We start from the raw sequence: 21,279 nt of genomic DNA, 5'->3' as shown, positions 1-21,279 counted from the left end.
TTTATTAAATGGTAACTGTTAGGATTTCTGTTCTCCTTGGAGGAACAGGACCCGTAACCCTGTAGAGCCCAGAGTTGTAAGGGTGAGTACTGGGGATGATGGTTCACTCCTGCACCCAAGCCCATGTACTCTTCATATGGGGGTCCACAGCGCCATATAAAAGTTTCTAATTCAGTGTAAGTAGCATGTCCTGGAAGATGGGGGCCCATCCTCACAGAGTTTTGCTCTTGAGCTGGTGCTGCAGTGCCTGCGGGTGTTAATTCCAGGGCTTGTGGGGCGCCTTCCTCATCAATGTCTGGCTCGCCCCACGAATGGACAGAGCCATGTTCCCAGGTATTGGCCACGTTGCCTCCAAAATGAGGACACCTACCTAGAGCTGTCCTTTGTTCCGAGTGGTAGGTGTTCAAAATGCAACTGTTTGCCTTTTACTTTGAAGGGAATGTCCTGGCACATGCTTGATCACTGGAGCCCCCAAATCTTTCCTGAAGGGACATGTCTCTGAATGTTCACGGAACCGCCACCCTGTCCCCTGGAGCGATTCTGTGTCTTCACGAAACCTCCTTGCTCGTCTTGTCAAATTAGCATGATGTCACTGATACAGTGGATCCATGCAGTGTTTTGTGGACTATCCACAAAATCTAGATCTCTTCGGACTATATTATGACAGAGTGGGATTATCAACGTTTATTTATTTTTTGGGGACACAGAGAGACAGAGCATGAACGGGGGAGGGGCAGAGAGAGAGGGAGACACAGAATCGGAAACAGGCTCCAGGCTCTGAGCCATCAGCCCAGAGCCCGACGCGGGGCTCGAACTCACGGACCGCGAGATCGTGACCTGGCTGAAGTCGGACGCCCAACCGACTGCGCCACCCAGGCGCCCCCAGAGTGGGATTATCAAGAAGGCCTTGGGGAAAACTGAATGTTGTAACTTACTTTTTTCCAAGAGAAAGCTAATGGTTTCTGATCTTCATTGTTGATTGGGAAAGAAAGCATGTATTAATTAAGTCACTAGCTGCATGATACATAGTTGAGGCCATATTTGCTCTTGCAATGATGCTAACCCTGTCACGGCAGCTGGTCAGCCTATGACTTGAAGTCTGTAATCATTCTCCAGGATCCATCCATTACTTGCAGGACCCAGCCGGACAAATAAAATGGAGCTGTAATAGTCACCAGAACCTCGCTGTCTTCTAGATCTGTGAAGATGGCATGAATCTGTTGTCTTTTCTGGCATATCTCTTCTGTTGACTCTCTTGACTGGGTGGGAGTGATGTCGGAGATTTCCCAGATATCATAGCTCTTACCACACAGCCCACGAACCCACTGTGAAGGTTACTCTGATTTTCAAGCAAGTCAAATATCTACTTGGGAACTTCAGAAAAGAACTTCGGGTAGATTTATAGACCCATAGTCTCACTATAGGTTGGATTTATTCGGGTAGATTTATAGACCCATAGTCTCACTATAGGTTGGATTTATTCCAGGAGTCCATTTATTACCTAGACCCCGTATGTTCCCATTATAATGGGGGGGGGGCGAGCGGATAGTTTAGTTATCTGGGTATCCATATCAATTCAGACCTGTGTCTACTAGTCCTTGAAATGCCTGCGTATTGCCCTCTCCTCAGTGAAGAGTTACCTGAGCAAATTGCTTTAGGTTCTTCTGGGGAACAAGTGGAGGCATGGTTACAATATGCATTTGCCATGTTTTTGTCGGGTTTTGCCTCCTATGGACTCAGCTCTCTCTTCAGTTAATGGCCCCCAGCTTTGAAAACTGCCTCAGGATTGTGGCTCTTTACAGGCAGTGACCATCCTCTACTCATCCATTCTTGCTTTCTTTTGAGTATATGTGGAAGAGTACCCTCATTGGTTGCACATCTGTCTTTCTGCTAAGGAAGCCTTGTCGTGTTCATCACCTCCATACCTCCCCGTGAAGCAAACCCCATCAGCCGCCACTGTGGCCTGGATGGTTATTATGATCATTGTGAGCCCCTGCCTCCTAGATTCTGGTGTTTAAAAGCCTCTAGCAGGGCGGCTGCGTGGCTCAGTCGGTTAAGTGGTTTAGCTCTTAGTTTTGGCTTAGGTCATGATCTCACGGATCATAAATTCTAGCCGTGCATCAGGCTCTGAGCTGACAGCTGGAGCCTGCTTGAGATTCTCTCCCCCCTCCCCCCGCCCCTCCCATGCTCGCTTGCTCTCTCTCTCAAAAATAAATAAACTTTAAAAAAATAAATGTAATACACATTTAAAAGCCCCTGGCTTCGTGGCTTCTGGCCTCAGCATCTCTGTTGCTTTTGGTGAGGCCAGTTCTCTTACCGCTTCTCCTCTCTCAGACCTGGCTCGCATGGGGCAGTCACTGCTGACTCTTAGCGAAGCTGTTGCCTGTGTTATCAGCTAATTCTTGAGCCTCTCAGTCTCCTGTGTCTCTGAACATTCCTCGGTTGGGGGAGGAGGAGACAACACCAAATGATTTGCTGGCCTCACCAGAATATTACCGCTCTAGCATGGTCACGTTTCGGAGCCTTTTAATCAGTTCCCCACAATCTACCATCGCCATTCAGGAATTTCAGTTGTGTTCACCACCCACCATTCACCACCTAGGATGGCTCCTAACCCCTAGTTTGCATCTTCCCCTGGGGGCCCTGGCAGGGTGTTAAGACCCATGTCACAAGAGAATGCTCTAAGTCAGGAAACTCTCCCTTATCTTATTTTCCAGTCCCCTTGATCAAGAGACCTCTGAAAGCAATCTGGAGAGATTCTGTGTCTTCACCAAGTCACCAAGCCTCCTTGCTCATCTCGTTAAATTAGCATAATGTCACCCATATGGTGGATCTGTGTGATGTTTGGTGGTCGGACTAGCCACAGAATCCCTGACTCCCACCATACCAGTGTGCTGCTGGGATGTGCTGGCTAAGTCTTGAGTTCCTTCGTGACAGAGGCTCTTCATACCTTTGGGACAGCTAGCACGTCCCTGGTTGGGTTATGCTGTGGCTTACCTGTTGCGATGGTCAATATCATGAGAGAACCCCTGAGGCTCTGCAGAGGACCAGCGCTGTGCTTTCTTCCCCCCTGGGAGTGGGGCTAGGTTTTGCTAGAAAGGGGTGGTTCCCCTGGGTAGGCTCTGAGAGCTCGGAAGGGTTTGGATGTTGATGGGGGAGGCTGTGTCTGCATGGGGACATTGTGTACTTTCCCCTCGAGTTTGCTGTGAATCTAAAGATGCTCTAAAAAATTAAGCTTATTAATGTAAAGAGTCTTTGGAACCCAAACCTCAAGGGACATCTACCCAGATATTCTCATTTCAGTTGCCAGGGTTCCAGGTGTACCCAGCCTGGGTTCCAAGCTCGACAGGACAGACCTGCTTCAGGTGTATAGACAAGTGACTATAATGTAAATCCTCAGTTTTGTCTTAGGCCTTTTATGTTCTTGCAAGAGAGAAAATCGATGTCTTTTAGGCTCCCAACAAGGACGCTGGTCTTTACACTCGATTCTCAATTATTTGTTAAATAGTATCAGCTTTTCATTAGGAAGGACACTGCCATGACTTAATGGCAACCAGCTGATCCCACTGTTCTTTTGCAGGCCGTTTCCAATTCTTGGTAGATTCCCCAGTCATGGCGTTCCCTGCCCAAGAAAAGTCTGTCGAGTCACGTCAGTGACTCTTGAGTAATTGGGCTATCTCTTTGTGTGGGGGTCTGTGCGTGGCTCACACACAGCTTGGGATGGGGTCCTCATCATCCGACCTGTGGTTGGCGGTCCAGTCTGGCAACCACGTCTCTCCTGCCGTCTTTCTTGGACTATTCTTGGAGCCAGTCGGGTTCTGGGAAGCAGATGCTGGGATGGAGACAGGACTACTGGAGGCTTTTGTGAGAGGGGAGAGGAAGCGAGGTCGAACTGCAGGAGCCGTCAGGCCTTGATGAATCTGACACCATCCCTGGCAGCCGGTGGGGAGCTCCAGAGCAAGGTCTCCCTGGTGGGCGGTTTGCCAGTCGGCAGGAAGCGGCGAGGACGTGGTACTCGAGCCTCGCTCCAACATCCGTCATCATGCGGGAGCATCCTGACGCTAGGGGCCTTGGTGGCCACCCCGTCTGCTGACCACTCCGTGAGGGCCATCTGCAGTTCGTATAATGGAGCCAGGACGTTGCCTCTGCAGTCTCAGAGCTTCCCAAACCAAGCCTGTGTTGGAGGTTGGCCTCAACATAATAAGTCATCTTATTTACTTATTTTTATTTTATTTAAAAATTTTTTAATGTTTTATTTTTGAGAGAGAGAGAGAGAGAGAATGAATGTGAGTGGGGGGGGGGGGCAGAGAGCAAGGCAGACACAGAATCCGAAGCAGGCTCCAGGCTCTGAGCTGTCGGCACAGAGCCCGACGCGGGGCTCGAACTCTCCAACTGAGAGACCATGATCTGAGCCGAAGTCTGATGCTCAACCAACTGAGCCACCCAGGTTTCCCTCAAAATAATAAGTCATTTTAGCATCTGTTTCTTCTTAAGGGACAAAGAACAGTGTGAGTCTGTGTTACAGTGAGTCTTCAGAGACTTGTTTCATAGTTGTTTCATTTCATCTTATTTCTTCCTTATACAATTGAGATCAAATTACAGATCTAATCTGGAAAATATTTGGGGTAATGCTGAAAATTACTCTGCTGCTTTTCGTGTGTACTTTTCAAAGTGCTTAGATAAACATCATCTCATCTGGTCCACAGAAAGCCCTATCAGGTAGACAGAGCAGTGGCAAAAATTCTCTTGGGCAACTTTTATGGGTATCCTGTAACTTCTAAAGTTATTTTCATGACACCAGGAAAAAAACAAAAAAAAGATTAACACATGACCAGAGATGCCCTTAGTTGCTCTAGAAATGATCCAGGGAGCACTAATTTTTTTTAAATTACTGACGTACCAGCACATTCTTTTTTTGTTTCATTGAAGTATAGTTGACCCACAATGTTACATTAGTTTCAGGTAACAACATAGTGATTTGACAAGTCTATACATTAAGCTCTGCTCACCACCATATTCTTAGTGACATTTCTCTCACTTGTTTCAGTTTTTTTTTTAATTTTGTTTTTTACATTTATTTATTTTTGAGAGACAGAGAGAGACAGAGCACAAGTGGGGGGAGGTCAGAGAGAGAGGAAGACACAGAATCTAAAGTAGGCTGCAGGCTCTTAGCTGTCAGCACAGAGCCTGATGTGGGGCTCGAACTCAAGAACCGTGAGATCATGACCTGAGCCGAAGTCGGACACTTAACCGACTGAGCCACCCAAGCGCCCCACATTTCTTTCAGTTTTTGTCATGACTTTAAGTTCACACGAATTTGATGAATTTAAGGGGAATGATATTATTTGTTGGCATTTTAATTTTAATATATAAAATCCAAAACATTGGGAAATTCGATAAGACATAAAATTCACTAAGTGTTTAACACAAAATTTAAATTTCTATTAACACCCAATCTTTATTTCGGTACATTTTTTACGTTACTGCAAATATTTGTATATATCATTTTCTACTTTGCTTTTTAAAAACTCTACACCATTCTAAAGAATTTCCAAGCTCCATAATTCTATAGTTGTCATTAGTATAATGTTTAATGACTGTCTTCTATGATATCTACTCTTTTCACATATTTTAAGCATGGTTTAAATGGGCATTTTAAAAATGAATCTCATAGCAGATAGACATTTAGGAACATATAAAGTAAAAAAGACATTTTTAAATAATATATTCCCATTTTTTTAAAAACTGGACCAAAAACATATGGTTAAAAGTCATTTGTAATGTAGTTGTTCCTGTGAGACTTTAGTGTTCTCATTGACCTTTCAGCCTGATTCTAAAAATAGAAGACTTTATCATAGACCTATTTTTAGACATACAGCGTCATGACCTAAACTTAATAAAAATCAAACACAAAGAGTTGAAAGTGGGAAGCTACTTTGCAGAAATTCCTTTGGGGCTATATCCTGCCTAAATTCTACAAGAAGAATTCCCACAGAAATCAGTAGGAGATTAAAATAAATATCAATGGCAGGATACAGTCCAAATTATGAACAAAAACTTTAAACTTGACAGGTTAATTGTTTTTCAGAACGATTGGAATTCAGGGGCAGTGTTTTCATGAGGGAAAACCAACATTTTGGCTGTAGATAAATTTGTACACGGCATTTTGTATAGTAGGGCCTTATCTATGGGAATAACACCCACCCATTGTTTTATGACATTGGTTTCTGCCATTTTGAAGGGAAGTTTCCAGAGGGGACATTCTGATTTTGCCTTCGTGGGTCAAATTTCCAGTGTGCTTTCGTTTGAAGTAGGACAAACCATAGATAAAGTGAAAGCAATGTATTTCTTTTTTTTTTAATATATGAAATTTATTGTCAAATTGGTTTCCATACAACACCCAGTGCTCATCCCAAAAGGTGCCCTCCTCAATACCCCTCACCCACCCTCCCCTCCCTCCCACCCCCCATCAACCCTCAGTTCTCAGTTTTTAAGAGTCTCTTATGCTTTGGCTCTCTCCCACTCTAACCTCCTTTTTTTTTTTCCTTCCCCTCCCCCATGGTCTTCTGTTAAGTCTCTCGGGATTCACATAAGAGTGAAACCATATGGTATCTGTCTTTCTCTGTATGGCTTATTTGACTTAGCATCACACTCTCCAGTTCCATCCACGTTGCTACAAAAGGCCATATTTCATTTTTTCTCATTGCCACGTAGTATTCCATTGTGTATATAAACTACAATTTCCTTATCCATTCATCAGTTGATGGACATTTAGGCTCTTTCCATAATTTGGCTATTGTTGAAAGTGCTGCTATAAACATTTGGGTACAAGTGCCCCTATGCATCAGCACTCCTGTATCCCTTGGGGAAATTCCTAGCAGTCGTGTTGCTGGATCATAGGATAGATCTATTTTTTAATATTTTGAGGAACCTCCACACTGTTTTCCAGAATGGCTGCACCAGTTTGCATTCCCACCAACAGTGCAAGAGGGTTCCCGTTTCTCCACATCCTCGCCAGCATCTATAGTCTCCTGATTTGTTCATTTTGGCCACTCTGACTGGTGTGAGGTGATACCTGAGTGTGGTTTTGATTTGTATTTCCCTGATAAGGAGCGACGTTGAACATCTTTTCATGTGCCTGTTGGCCATCCGGATGTCTTCTTTAGAGAAGTGTCTATTCATGTTTTCTGCCCATTTCTTCACTGGGTTAATTGTTTTTCGGGTGTGGAGTTTGGTGAGCTCTTTATAGATTTTGGATATTAGCCCTTTGTCCGATATGTCATTTGCAAATATCTTTTCCCATTCCGTTGGTTGCCTTTTAGTTTTGTTGGTTGTTTCCTTTGCTGTGCAGAAGCTTTTTATCTTTATAAGGTCCCAGTAATTCATTTTTGCTTTTAATTCCCTTGCCTTTGGGGATGTGTCAAGTAAAAGATTGCTACGGCTGAGGTCAGAGAGGTCTTTTCCTGCTTTCTCCTCTAGGGTTTTGATGGTTTCCTGTCTCACATTCAGGTCCTTTATCCATTTTGAGTTTATTTTTGTGAATGGTGTGAGAAAGTGGTCTAGTTTCAACCTTCTGCATGTTGCTGTCCAAAGAAATGTATTTCTAACACTCCTTGCTTGGCCACAATATTTGAACATGGTTAAGAAACAAATTATATCCCAAGGGAAAGATTCAAAGGTAAGATTGGGCAGTGAGTGGCTTGAAATGTTGCAACTCCTATAAAATGTTACAACATATACGAAAGTATACATAGTGTTCAGGTTGCCCAACTTCTCGCCTGGAACCCTTGAATAGTGGTTTGTATAAAAGTCAAGTTCTGCATTCTTTGTTAAACTTTGCCCCACCGTACCGCACAACAAATGCACAGACTTAGACATTTAGATGCTCCACTTAGCCTCTCTGAGTCACTCTTTCCTTTTTTGAGAAAACAGGGTAACAATGCCTTTCTGTGAATGAGGATGAGATTCAAGAAAGAGCAACGCAAGCATATGAGGGTTTCATTTTCTAGCAAGTACAAGTCAGGAGTTGGGCAATCACGGGCAGTGACTCCAGGGATGAGGGTGTCCTTTCCTCACCATTATAAGGTGGCTACCACAGCTCCAGACATCGTGTCCGTGTTCAAGGCTGGTTATGGGGTAAAGGAATGATGTCACCGATGCCTGTCCCTTTTAGCAGAAAAATAAATAAATAAATGGAGGATTTCCCAGAAGCTCCCTTGCGTCTGTCAACATGTGTCCTGTCTGGAACTGTACAGTGTGACCAATCCCAGCTACAAAGGAGAGTGGGAATTAGAGTGAAACATTTTTGGCACAAAAAATTGGAATGTATAAGCCCTCATTTGCTTTCCTTTAATTACCTCGAAGGTACTTATAAACATTGCAATAATATTTTGGATAAAGTTGGACACAGAGGAGATGCCCATGAACCCCCAGGAGATCGATAACCGTGCTTGTCAAGCTTACTCCCGTAACTCCGCTGTTAGAGCATTAGCTATGTTAGAGCACTGTTCCCTAGTAAGGTGGTTGGCACATAATATGTGGCCAGGAAACATAAGCGGCTGATTCAGTAATATTCATGTCAACGAGGATATTCAATTCAAATAACGTGGAGCGAGTGTCTATTATTTCAAATCATGTGCTAGGGGCTGTAGGAAGTATAGTGATTCTAATGCTATACTGAACAGGGCTATCATCTGATGGGCAGGTAAACTTGAGTCCAACCAACTGTAATACCAAACTATACGTGTTAGGAGCATAATTAGAGATTTAAATGAAGTACTCTAGAAATATAAAGCAATAGCAAATATTTTCCACTAGAAATTAATTAGAGAGTCAGCTGGAAGATTGAAGAAGAACATGGTCAGAGGAGACTCTAAGAGGAAAGGACCAACTTCTGGGGGTAAAGATAAAAATGATGGTTACAAGGGGTTCCCAGGTGGCTCAGTCAGTTGAGCAGCAGACCTTGGCTCAGGTCATGATCTCCCGTTCCGTGAGTTCGAGCCCCACGTCGGGCTCTGTACTGACAGCTCAGAGCCCAGAGCCTGCTTCGGATTCTGGGTCTCCCTCTCTCTCTGCCCCTCCCCTGCTTGCTCTGTCTCTCTCTCTCAAAAATAAACATTAAAAATTTTTTTTAAAAAAGAGAGAACATAAACAGGACTTGTTTTACAAAGTTAAAAGATTCTAGGATGAAGATAACACAGAAGGAAAACATGGAAATTAAATGAGGTATCTAGGCCACTGGGATTAAAGAGTATTTGGTTGAAATGGAAGCAGTTTGTTTTTTCTGTGAGACCCGAGATCTTGAACAGTAAAAACTAAGAAAGAAAACTTAAGTAGCAGTGGAAAAATGATACTGCCTCTGATTAACTTTAGAAGCCGGGCAGGGATTGAATTTGTTATCAAGGAAGCTGTTGAGAGCCCCCAAATAAATCTGTTTGGTTCCATATGTACCTTAGGTTGAAAATGGTCTGATCAAAAATTGTTTCCCACACTGTGTGGGATGAAAATCTCTATCTAAAAGCATGTTAGTGTTGCTATATTAGTTTCTTTTAATACTACTTTCAGCAAATGTTTTAAGATGATTGAGGCAGGAAAATCTGTTTGAGATTAAAAACCTGCTGTTAGCCCAAGGAATGTCATAGTAAATGAAATGTCAGGAAGAATTCAGTGTACATGTTTGAGCTTGTAGAACAACTGTGTTCAAAGGAAATTAAACTGAAAAAAAATTTTGTTTCAATATGGCCAATACAGGACTAAATTAGATAGTTTATAAGCCCTCTTGTTCAGTGTCTACAGCATAACCTGTTACTAAACATTCCCTTTTTCTGCTAAGAGCTCATGTGTATTGAGCACTTACTATATTCCAGCTACTGTGCCAATTACATTACATATTTTCCCATTTAATTTTCACAGCAACCCAATGAGGTAGAAACTTTATTTTAATTCTTGTTTAGCAATGAGAGAGTGAGGAGTAGTGGTCACAAAGTTCTTAAGCAGAGAAGTAAGACTGGACCCAGGATTCTTTCTGACTGGTAACCACCCTCTCGTGTACTGTTTCTGTTGTTCGGATTCATCAGGTATGTTTATTTATTTATTTATTTTTTTAAATTTTTTTTTTCAACGTTTATTTATTTTTGGGACAGAGAGAGACAGAGCATGAACGGGGGAGGGGCAGAGAGAGAGGGAGACACAGAATTGGAAACAGGCTCCAGGCTCTGAGCCATCAGCCCAGAGCCTGACGCGGGGCTCGAACTCACGGACCGCAAGATCGTGACCTGGCTGAAGTCGGACGCTCAACTGACTGCGCCACCCAGGCGCCCCTCATCAGGTATGTTTAAAATGAAATGGGAGAGGGGAACTTGCAGGATTGGCATACGCTTCATAGCCATATCCATGATTCTACCTCAATCAAGTTATTGAATTTAAACTAGCGTGCCAGCATTCTCAGCTCTGTAAGGAAAGTCTGCCACTAAAAATTTACCATAATTCGGGGCTCCTGGGTGGCTCAGTCAGTTAAGGGTCCAACTCTTGATTTCGGCTCAGGTCATGATTTCATGGTCATGAAATGGAGGCCCACACCGGGCTGTGCGCTGACAGTGTGGAGTCTGCTTGGGGTTCTCTCTCTCCCTCTCTCTTTGCCCCTCCCCTGCTCTCTCCTCTGTGTCTCTCAAAAATAAATAAAAAAAAAAGAAAGCATCTGATATCCTTTTTTTTTTTATTTTTAGAGAAAGAGAACACAAGTGGAGGAGAGAGGCAGAGAGAGGGAGAGAGAGGACACAAGTGGGGGCCTGGGGGAGAGAGAGAGAGAGAGAGAGAGAGAGAGAGAGAGAGAGAGAGAATATCCCAAGCAGGCTCTGTGCTCAGTGTGGAGCCCAATGTGTGGCTTGAACCCATGACCCTGGGATCATGACCTGAACCAAAATCAACAGTTGGACACTCAACCGACTGCGCCACCCAGGTGCCCCTGACATAATTCTACAGCTCCTTTCCACCATTGAGTAAGTTTACCTCTGGCAAGGACTTGTTTTCAATATCTGAAAAGATTTTGTGTATTCTGCGAGGGAAATATAAAATATGTTCTATGTTATAGTAACTCAGAGTTGAAGGAATACGTTACAGTTCCAATATCAGGTACGTTTCCTTTTATATATTCTCTTTAATGTTTAATGAGGAAATGTTTTGTTTGATTTTCCTTCTTTGAAAGGGAACATTCATTTCCTAAAGCCCTAAATCTAAATATTATTACATTCCGTATAGCAAAAGGTTTGAAATGAAAAAACATACAAATAAGATGCTCTGGTACGATGGAGTCCAGGTTTGAGTACTGTTGTTTATCATTTTTAATGGCATTATGCTGGAAATTTGTTGGTAGAAATGTAGCCTTCCCGCATTCAATAACCACTTCCTCCCTCACACTGAGTGTGGTCCCAGGGAACTCTGTAAAAGGGACCCGTCTGGAGAGTGGTTTGTGTTGCCCGAGGATTTAGGGCACGGAACAAAGAGAAATGGAGAGCTGCTGGAAGAAGAGAAAAAGCTGGAAGCTGGGAACTGTCTGAGCATTTAAGTCTATACAATCAGTGCAAACACAGGGGCCCAAGTGAAGTATGTTACAGGGTACCTATGAGCGACTTTGGAAAGTTGAGCCCAGAAGATTCCCTTGGGCACAAGATGCGAGGTAAGGATTCTTTCATAGCTTGGCATCTATATGCGGGGACAGAGATCAATTTTAGACACTTAGAGTTATTAAAGTCTCATTTTCACAGCAGTGTCTCTCAACAGCGGACAGTTCAGCTAATGGGATAATTTAACCAAAAAAGGGAATCTATCCAAAGAAGTCCTGAAGGACTGATATAAGACAGTTTTTACTGAGGCAACAAACCCAGAATTTATTAAATTGGACCATGGACATTCTACAAGCAAATCTAATATTAAAAGTATTAAAAGATTTTTTTACAGCAATATCCACAGGGACTTTTATTCCTTGACCTTACTTTGCCCCTGGATCTCACATTCATACAAATTAAGTGGTGGAAGCTGAGAAAATGTTTGACTTACCTTCAGACGACACATTATGAGCATAAAGCAGAAGGAGAGAAGGTGAATTCGCACTTGCCTCAAGTTACGGACTCACTAATTGCAAGCTTAACGGAGAAAGTGTTGGTGGGAATAAAGCTATCTTAAGGAAATCACAATTTCAGGACATTTCTTTACGATGTAACAGTCCTCTGGGTAAAAAAAAATGGTGTGAGGTTTTGCCCCTGGTGAATTATTATGCAGTGAAAGCAAATAGCCCTTAGGACACAATTGTCACGGCTCTTAGACCCTGGGCACAGGCTGCATGTCACATACCGCGCTCCTGCTTGACATGGCGTGGGGACTGTGTCCCCTCCGGCCTTCGCATCCACCCTGGAGAGCAGCTGCTGATCCTTCCCGAACACAGGAAGGTGTGGATGCAGGGAAGAAACAGGCTTCAGTGAGGTTTTGTGATTTGCCAGACCTGGGGTCAGAAGTCATCCAGACCGTGGGGCGCCTGGGTGGCTCAGTCGGTTGGGCGGCCGACTTCGGCTCAGGTCATGATCTCGCGGTCCGTGAGTTCGAGCCCCGCGTCGGGCTCTGTGCTGACAGCTCAGAGCCTGGAGCCTGCTTCGGATTCTGTGTCTCCCTCTCTCTCTGCCCTTCCCCTGCTCATGCTCTGTCTCTCTCTGTCTCAAAAATAAATAAACGTTAAAAAAAAAAAAAAAGAAGAAGAAGAAGTCATCCAGACCTGCTCCAAAACTGGATGTGACTACAGGATAGATCGGCCACATTTACCCCACTTTCCCCATGTTCTTTGTTGCTCTGTACACGAGGAAAATATATACGCCAAGGGACATCCTGTGAACACTTGAATCATCTATCATTAGATGGTGATGGAAACGTACCTTTGAAAGGGAATTTTGTATCATTACCTTTAGATGTTGCAGGGTAAATCCTTTCAGTGATTTGCATTTTGATGGACATGTTGGTTTTCCTTGTCTAACTGCCGTCTTCCTTGTCCAGGCTCAAAGCAAATTGAGAACTGAGATGAAGAGTAATGTATACGGAAAATGAAAATGTTGCTTAACCTCCCACCCCCCGCCAAAAACAAAACAAAACAAAACAAAAAAAACACAACAACAACCACAACCAGAAACACCCAACAAGTGATAAAGGCTAAGTTGTAAGGGCTAAATAAGCCTGGTAAATGAGTCCAGAATTAATCAGACTTACCCACCCAGTCAAAGCATTAGGGACCACCGATTTTAGGGGAAAGCCTGACCCCCGGAGCAATAGAGAGTCTACAGCTGGGAGCCAGTAGCTCTCAGGAGGGAAACTTGGGCCGGCTTTGCCCACCCAGTGCTTGCTTTTGAAGTGTATCAGTCAGATAAAGCAGTCCATCTGCTCTGGGCAGAGTACCGGGGCAGACGCGAGATAGGTTTTACGGTAATGGAACTACCTTCCGAGGAGGGAAACGTAGCATTCCCTTTAACCCCCTCCAGGTTTGTCTTGTTTTAGTTCCCCTACCAAACTGGCTTAGTTTCTCAGCCTGTGTGTGGTTATGGGGGTTTCTCTGTCCAGGAGATGAGCTGCTAACCACGTTCACAAGGCCGTCCCTTACCTTCTGTCAAAGACGAATCACTGTTCCTTTACTATCCTCTTGTCACCACTCATAGGAAAGATACGTTTTGCCCTGAGAAGGCTCTGAAATGAGTCTTCTACTTGGCTAATTAATCTACTCCAGGGCTGTTCTTAAAGTTGAACATGTTTACTCACTGTTTCTATTTTCCATCCCAAGTTATGTCCAGCCGTGCCGTCCAACTTAACAGATCACTGGTTCTACACTGAGATTTAGTGACATTATTAAAAATAAAATATACAAACACTACAATAATATGCCGGAAAATCGATAGAAGCCCTCTGTTGCTGATGTTTATTTTTGAGAGAGAGAGAGAGAGAGAGAGAGAGAGGAGGGGCAGAGAGAGGGAGACACAGAATCCAAAGCAGGCTCCAGGCTCTGAGCTGTCAGCACAGAGCTCTACACGGGGCTTGAACCCATGAACTGTGAGATCATGACCTGAGCCGAAGTCAGATGCTTAACCGACTGAGCCACCCAGGTGCCCCTAAAATTTAATTCTCTTAATAATATGAGTTACAAGCTAGAATTTAAAGTAATGTCCAATATTTATTCTGCTAGATGTTTTTCTTAATTTATCTGGATAGATGAGAATGGGGGTTATTTCCTCAGGATCTCATGTATTTTATTAATTTAACACAGGGTATCTGCTCTGTCTCTCTAGAGTCCACAGAGTTACTAGAACCTGTGGGTCTATAATTACATTACCCCCCAGCACATTTTTCACAGGTAAAAATCCCTCGAACTCATTGTTTAATATTACCTAAAACTGCAGCGAAAGCTCAGTTCTTTCTAAATGAAAGAAGACACAATTATTTATCGCTATATGACAGATCACCCCAAAACTTAGCAGCTTAAAACAACCAATGTGTCATCTCGCAGTGTCTGTGGTCCAGGAATCCAGGAGCACTTTTTTTCGTTGGTTCGGACTCAGAGGCTCTCACGAGGCTGTGTCCGGCTGCCATTCGGGGCTGTAGTCATCATTTCCGAACTCACTCATGTGGCAGCAGGCAGGCGACAGCTTCTCACCGGCCATTGGCCGCACACCTCACGTTGAGCCTCTCCATAGGCTGCCAGAGTGTCCCCAGGACATGGCCCTTGGCTTCCCTCAGAGCCGGTGGTCTGGGAGAAAGGAAGAGGAAGAGTGATACTGTACGACATTTATGTCCTAACTTCTGAGTCATGCGCTGTCTTCTGTCTTAATCGGTTTCTCGGAAAGCGGTCACTCGGGGGGTGCTTGTGTGGCTCAGTCACTTAAGCGTCCGGCTCTTGATTTTGGCTCAGGTCATGGTCTCATCATGGTCATGAGATTGAACTCCCTGTAGGGCACCATGCTAAGGAGGGGGGCCTGCTTAAGATTCTCTCTCTTTCTCTCTGCCCATCTCCTGCTTACACACACTCTCTCTAAAAAGAAAAAGAAAGAAATGAGTGACTCAGTACAGTAATACCCTCAACAGAGAGTATTATACAAGGTTTTTCATGCTAGGAGGCAGGGAACACTGGGGGCCGTCTTGGGTACTGGTTCCCCCCAAAAGGGAAATCTTAATTAAAAATCTTAATTTTTATTCTCACCAAGATGCCGCTGGTCAGTGGGTATAAAATAAGTAGACTCTATGACTTGTTAATTTAAATTTAATAGGGGTAAATCTCCAGCAAAAAGATTTAGTACGATGCACCCACCATTTCTGGTAGAGAGATCTGCCCAGGCATAGCTTCTTAATCTCCATTTCCTCTTTGAGTGCTGTGTTCTTGGCACTTAGGTGCTGTGTGGACAATGAACTCTGGTCGTATAGCTACCGTGAATCTTGCAGAAACACATTTGCAGTCCTGTGCCACAGTGGCTGATGCAGCTGCCTTTGTGATAGAGTTGCTTAAGCCCAAGAAATTTGCTTCTTAGTGATGGCTTTACATCTTGTCCCTGTATTTACTTCAACCGGAAAAAAATATTGGCAACATTTTCCTGAGATAAAATGCTTCTGAAGCCTGTGCCACTTGGGCCCTGCCATATGCTCCTCAGGACACCGTCTTTCCTCTGCTTGTGCATTCTGGAAGTTTCTCAGCCTGGTTCCCTCATAATACAGCAAGACCGTTGAAAGTCCCATACAGTAACTCTATCACCTTGGAACCTATCCTCTGTTTCTCTGAGTAGTTTCCATTTGAGCCTGTGGACATCCTCATAAATCCGCAGTCCTTTTCTTGACCCTGGCTAGAGAGAATAATTCAGGGCAATTGATCATCGATCCACTGGGGCTTAGTAAAGCCTCACACCAAGAAGGTAAAGACAGAACTTCACAAGTACTCCATTCACCTGTGAAATTCAGCCGCCCGGTAGTTTAAAAGCAACTTTATATCAGGGTCCACAAATTTATAGAAAAACTCCAGTTGTGTTTATGATTTCAGTCTTGCCTCAGCTGTCCTCTGCAGACGCTGGCATCTGCTGTGGGCTGTGCATGCATGTATTGTATACACGTGTATTTCAAGGTCAAGAAGCAAGAACTTTGTTTCGAAACTGCCCGTGCCTGCTGACGCCTTTCCCTGCCTCATGGATCTCTTTCAAGCCCTCTCTAGACTTACCTCCATAGACAGGTGCTTTCCCAAACAGAAATATAGCACAGTCTGCCTTTATTCACCCAGATGTGCCCTGAATCTAAGGGGGCTGGCCCATCCACAATTAAAATTGGCCCAATAGAAGCCATTACAGACCTCAAAGCCTTTACTGCAGGACTTACGGTGAGGATTCCAAACCGTGTGTCTCAGCCCCAGTTAAAAGTCCTCCTTCTCCTCAGCTGTGCCTCCTTGCATGTCGTTTCTGAGTTTCCAGCCAATACACCACATGTTGGTGTCCTTACGGCTCTGCCCCAAAACGGCAGCCCCCCCCCCCCATGACAGGAGGCCCCCACTCCGCCCAGGAAGAGCCTCTGTGATTGGGCCCTTTCTGCTCAGACGTGGTTCCCAAAGACGTGGGGCTGGGCAGGCCCAGATGCTTCGCGGAGCTTGTGTTTGAGTCGTCAAGGGGCAGAAACAAGCCAGCAGTGGCTTTGGCCAGTTGAATACCCTCCAGAGGAAGAAAACACCACCGTTTTCTCTTTAACAAAACCATTCAGAGCCTCTGTTAGGCTGAAAGGAGAGAAACACCTCTCTGAGACTAGGAGTGTGTTGAATGTCCCTGTGAAAGTGTAGCTCTTGCTTTGTAGTATTTCCACTGTGGGGTTTGAGGAAGAGAGGAGCTCACTCATCAGAAAAGAATCAGTTTTGTCAGAGAAAGGTGACCCTCTTCCTCACCTGCCCTTCTCGGCACCCCCGGCCCTCCCTGCGGGACGCCTGGCTTCTTTCAACCACCTTCTCAGATGTCAGAGGGGATCTTCCCAAGGCCAAATCCAACACACATGCCTCACCTTCTCCTCCAACGTGCTCTCGCTTTGATATCTGAGACCCAGCTTTTTGAAATGGTGTGTCTTATTTTTCTGTATCTCGTTGTCAGCACTCTTGTCTGTCTTGGCTTCCTTAACCCTGCATCCTCCAGAGTCTCCATCTGTTTCTCTGACAGATCCTTCCCTCTCCTCAGAGTCATCGTCCTTTGTGCATCCTTAAAGAAGGGATCCGCAAGTGCCAGCTCCCAGGGCTGGTGTCCCCTCACCGTGTGCTCTGCCTTGGCTTTGCCCTCGGCTCCGGCTTCTGTGACAGTCTCCATGAGAGCCACTCACTAGTCCTAAACTAAACTTGGAGCTTCCTACTGAATATACATTCTTTTCTTTTTTTAAAAAAAATGTTTTATTTATTTTTGAGACAGAGAGAGACAGAGCATGAGCAGGGGAGGGGAAGAGAGAGAGGGAGACCCAGAATCTGAAGCAGGCTCCAGGCTCTGAGCTGTCAGCACACAGCCCGACGTGGGGCTCGAACTCACAAGCAGTGAGATCGTGACCTGAACCGAAGTCGGACGCTTAACCGACTGAGCCACCCAGGCGCCCCTACATTATTTTCAATATTGAAGGTAAATGTATCCAACACATTATACATTATAGAAGATGTAAACACACTATAAATGATAGATAATTCATCTATGTAATTTATCTGTATAATTTATATGTAATTATATAAATTATAAATTATATAATATAATATATAATATATATTATATGTATAAAAGTTTTATATATATGTGTATATATGTGTGTGTGTATATATATATATGTGTGTGTGTGTATATTTATGTGTGTATATATATATTTATGTGTGTGTGTGTGTGTATATATATACATATCTATATATATATATGTATATGTATATATACATAACCTTTTTTTTTTTACCAGAACATGCTCTCCTTCATATATTCCTTACCTCTGTCAAGGAGATCTCCATTCTTGAAGTCACTGATGCCAGAACCAATATGGTCATCTTTTGTGACCACTTCCTCGCTGACCGTGGTCACCAGATGACGGTGTGTATTACAGGGATTTGTCGTACTCTGGACTCAGTCAGACCTGGGTTCAGTCCTTGATCTACCATTTCCTAGCTATGTGACCTTGAACAAGCTACTTAACCTCTCTGAGCCTCAATTCTGACATCTGGAAAACAGGCATGATAAGCAGAGCGTAGCCCCCAGGGCCGTTAGGAAGATTGAATGAGATGAGAGTGCGTGGAGTCCTCAATCCAGTAACGGGCGCAGAGAAGTCCGTGTGTGTGTATTTCACTACCACGAATGCGTTGGTTCTAACTCTGGACTGTCTTCTGGTTGTGTGCCCTTCCTTTCTTTCTGCTGCCACTGCCTTAGTTTATTTCCTTTTGTTGTCTCATGTGGATTATTGCGTCTGACCGGCCTCCTTGTTTATAGTTTCTCACCCTTTAGATCCATCATTCTTACTGTCACACACTTCCTCTTGCTAAAGCCCAGAGCTAGTCATGCCACACTCTGTTGCTGTAATGCTCCAGCGACTCCTCATCCTCTACAAGAAAATGTTCGGTCCCTAGCACGGTATCCAGGCTCTCAGTCATCTTCTTACAACCTGCTTTCCTCATCACACGCGTAGGCTGCAGTCACACCGGACTCTTGACTGTTCCTGAGTGTACTTTCCTAACCCCGTGACTTTTCTGCAAACAAAACTAAACAAACAAAACCTCCCTCAACCTGAAGTTCTCTACCCGGTTGCAGATATAAGCTAAAGTTCCTTTCCCTTCTGCTTAATTAGCAGATTCTCCTCTTACTGTCCTTGCTGCTTTTTAACCTCGTCATAGTGGTTCATATGTTCATTTCTGCAACAGCCTTGTAAGGTCTTTGAGAGCAGAGACCTTGTCCAGTTCTTTGGACACAGGCATAGCAGCTAGCTAGAACATAGCAGATGACGAGGAAGCACCTATGTACGTGAATTTGTAGCTGTAGTACACATTGTAGGTTAGGATCTTTAAATCGCAGATTCTACTCCTTTGCCAAATTAATATGTTTATGTTTTCATAATTATTTGCCTCTTTTCTACTTGGACGGTACTGTGCAGGAAAACGCATGGCCTGTTACTGGCAGCGTGCCAAGCTCGCTTGCCTACAAAGAACAGAGGGGAAAGTGGGGGGCATCCGTTCGCAGTAGAGTAATTAAGGTGTTAACAATTACATCTGAAATATATTTGCTACTTGTAGTAAGTAAACAGATCAATATAAGATTTTTTAATTAAAATAGCGAGAATGGTAACAGCAAGAATCCAGATGGAAGGTGTTTTCTGAAATTAGTCTCTCACACCCTAAGAATCATGGGTTCTAACTTCACTTAGAAACAGGTACAGTTAAAAGAAATTCTACTCTATTTAGTGCCGCATCATGGACAGATACCTTTCCAGTGTTCATGCAGTTTTATTTCAGAGTCTCATTTATTTCTTGGTTTTATTGAAGTTCTAGGCCAAATGTGAGCCCTGTGGAGTTAATGAACGGAGGCATCCTTTTCTACATCTATTAAAACTTGACCATAGGCTATATAACAGTGAACACACCTCAGCTTCCTAAACAAGGTGCCAATATAGCCTGCACTACTTACAGAGAAAATTAAGAAAGGCGTCTTGGTGTCATGTGTTGAAAGCATTCCAAATCCCCGAATGCCTAATACAGTCTTTCCATTTTACAGAAGAAATGAAAACTCCATTCACTTGCTTGAAATACAATTGGTTTAAACCTCTACTTTCAAACATTTATCACACCGCGTAATTCCCCCTGTGATACGGGAATCCTAATTTCAAGACACATCTTCAAATATAAATGCTGGTAAACATACAACTTTCTTTTGTGTCTCTACTTAATTTAAAATTTTGATTATCTTCGAAATATAAAATCTATGCATTTTAGAAGAATAGAGAAATACAAACAAAAGGAGAGGAAAAATTTGTTTTACACCCAGATGTATCTACTCTTTCTACTGTAACATTTCTAGACATTTTCCTATGTGTTTTACAACCTTTTGCCCTGCTAGAGTCTTTTGAGTTGTATCCTTATTTTGTCATTTAACATTAACACATTTCTCCACATTAATAAAACTCTTTGTATGCAAAATTTGATGGTCATATGAATACAGTTGTCCTTTTAACATTATGGGTTTGAATTCACGGGTCCATTTATATATGGTGTTTTTATTATATATATACAGCACAGTACTGTAAATGTACTTCCTCTTACAATTTTCTTTTTTTTTTAAATGTTTATTTTTGAGAGAAAAAGACAGAGTACAAGTGAGGCAGGGGGGTGGGAGACACAGAATCCAAAGCAGGCTCCCAGCTCAGAGCTGTCAGCACAGAGCCCGATGTGGGGCTTGAACTCATGAACTGCGAGATCATGACCCGAGCCGAAGTCGGATGCTGAACCGACTGAGCCACCCACGTGTTCCTCTCTTACAGTTTTCTTAATAACATTTTCTTTTGCTTACTTTATTGTAAGAATATAATATATAATGCATATAGTATGCAAAATAGAGGTTCATCGACTGTTTACGTTACTGGTAAGGCTTTCATTCAACAGTAGGCTATTCCTAGTTAATTTTGGGGGGAGTCAAAAGTTACATGCGAACTTTTGACCGCATGGGGGTCAGTGCTCCTAACCTCTACATAGTTCAGGGGTCAGGTTTGTGCCACCATGCAGTAGCCATCCCCAATACTGGGTATTTTAGTGTATTTTAAGGTTTTAGACATTCTAGATAACGATGCCCTAAGCAGTTTTGTGTCGTAACGCTCGTCTTCACAAGCGGGATAGACAGAAAATCTGTTGTTTTTGCAGCTTCTGGGTCTTCCCACTTCGTGGAAACGGAAGCCCATTTTCTGCGGGGAATCCGTTTCGTTATGTCATTGGAATCACTGCCGGCCTTGCAGTGAGTGCACGGTGGTGTGGGTTTCAGACTGCTGGCACCTCGTTTTCCTGGAAACTGTGACTGGTCCAGGGAAAGACACAAGGTGCAGGCATGGCAGTCAGAGAAATTTCCAGGTGGAGCTTTTCATTCAGGCTGTTCAACTGACAGGCAACTTTGCTCAGTGTTAGGAGCGAAACTGCCTGAATGTGGAGAAAAAGATAGAGCCCTGAGCTCTTCCTTAAAAAGCTCATTGCCACTAGTTTTTGGTTGTTTGCACCCATTATTTTAGCGTAAGCTAGCTTCAGCTTGA

Source organism: Lynx rufus, unplaced genomic scaffold (assembly GCF_022079265.1).
Source record: "Lynx rufus isolate CCGP_SWC_20201006 ecotype Redwood Valley unplaced genomic scaffold, mLynRuf1.p SCAF_3, whole genome shotgun sequence".
NCBI classification, from domain to species: Eukaryota; Metazoa; Chordata; class Mammalia; order Carnivora; family Felidae; genus Lynx; species Lynx rufus.
This window is presented reverse-complemented; position numbering follows the sequence as displayed.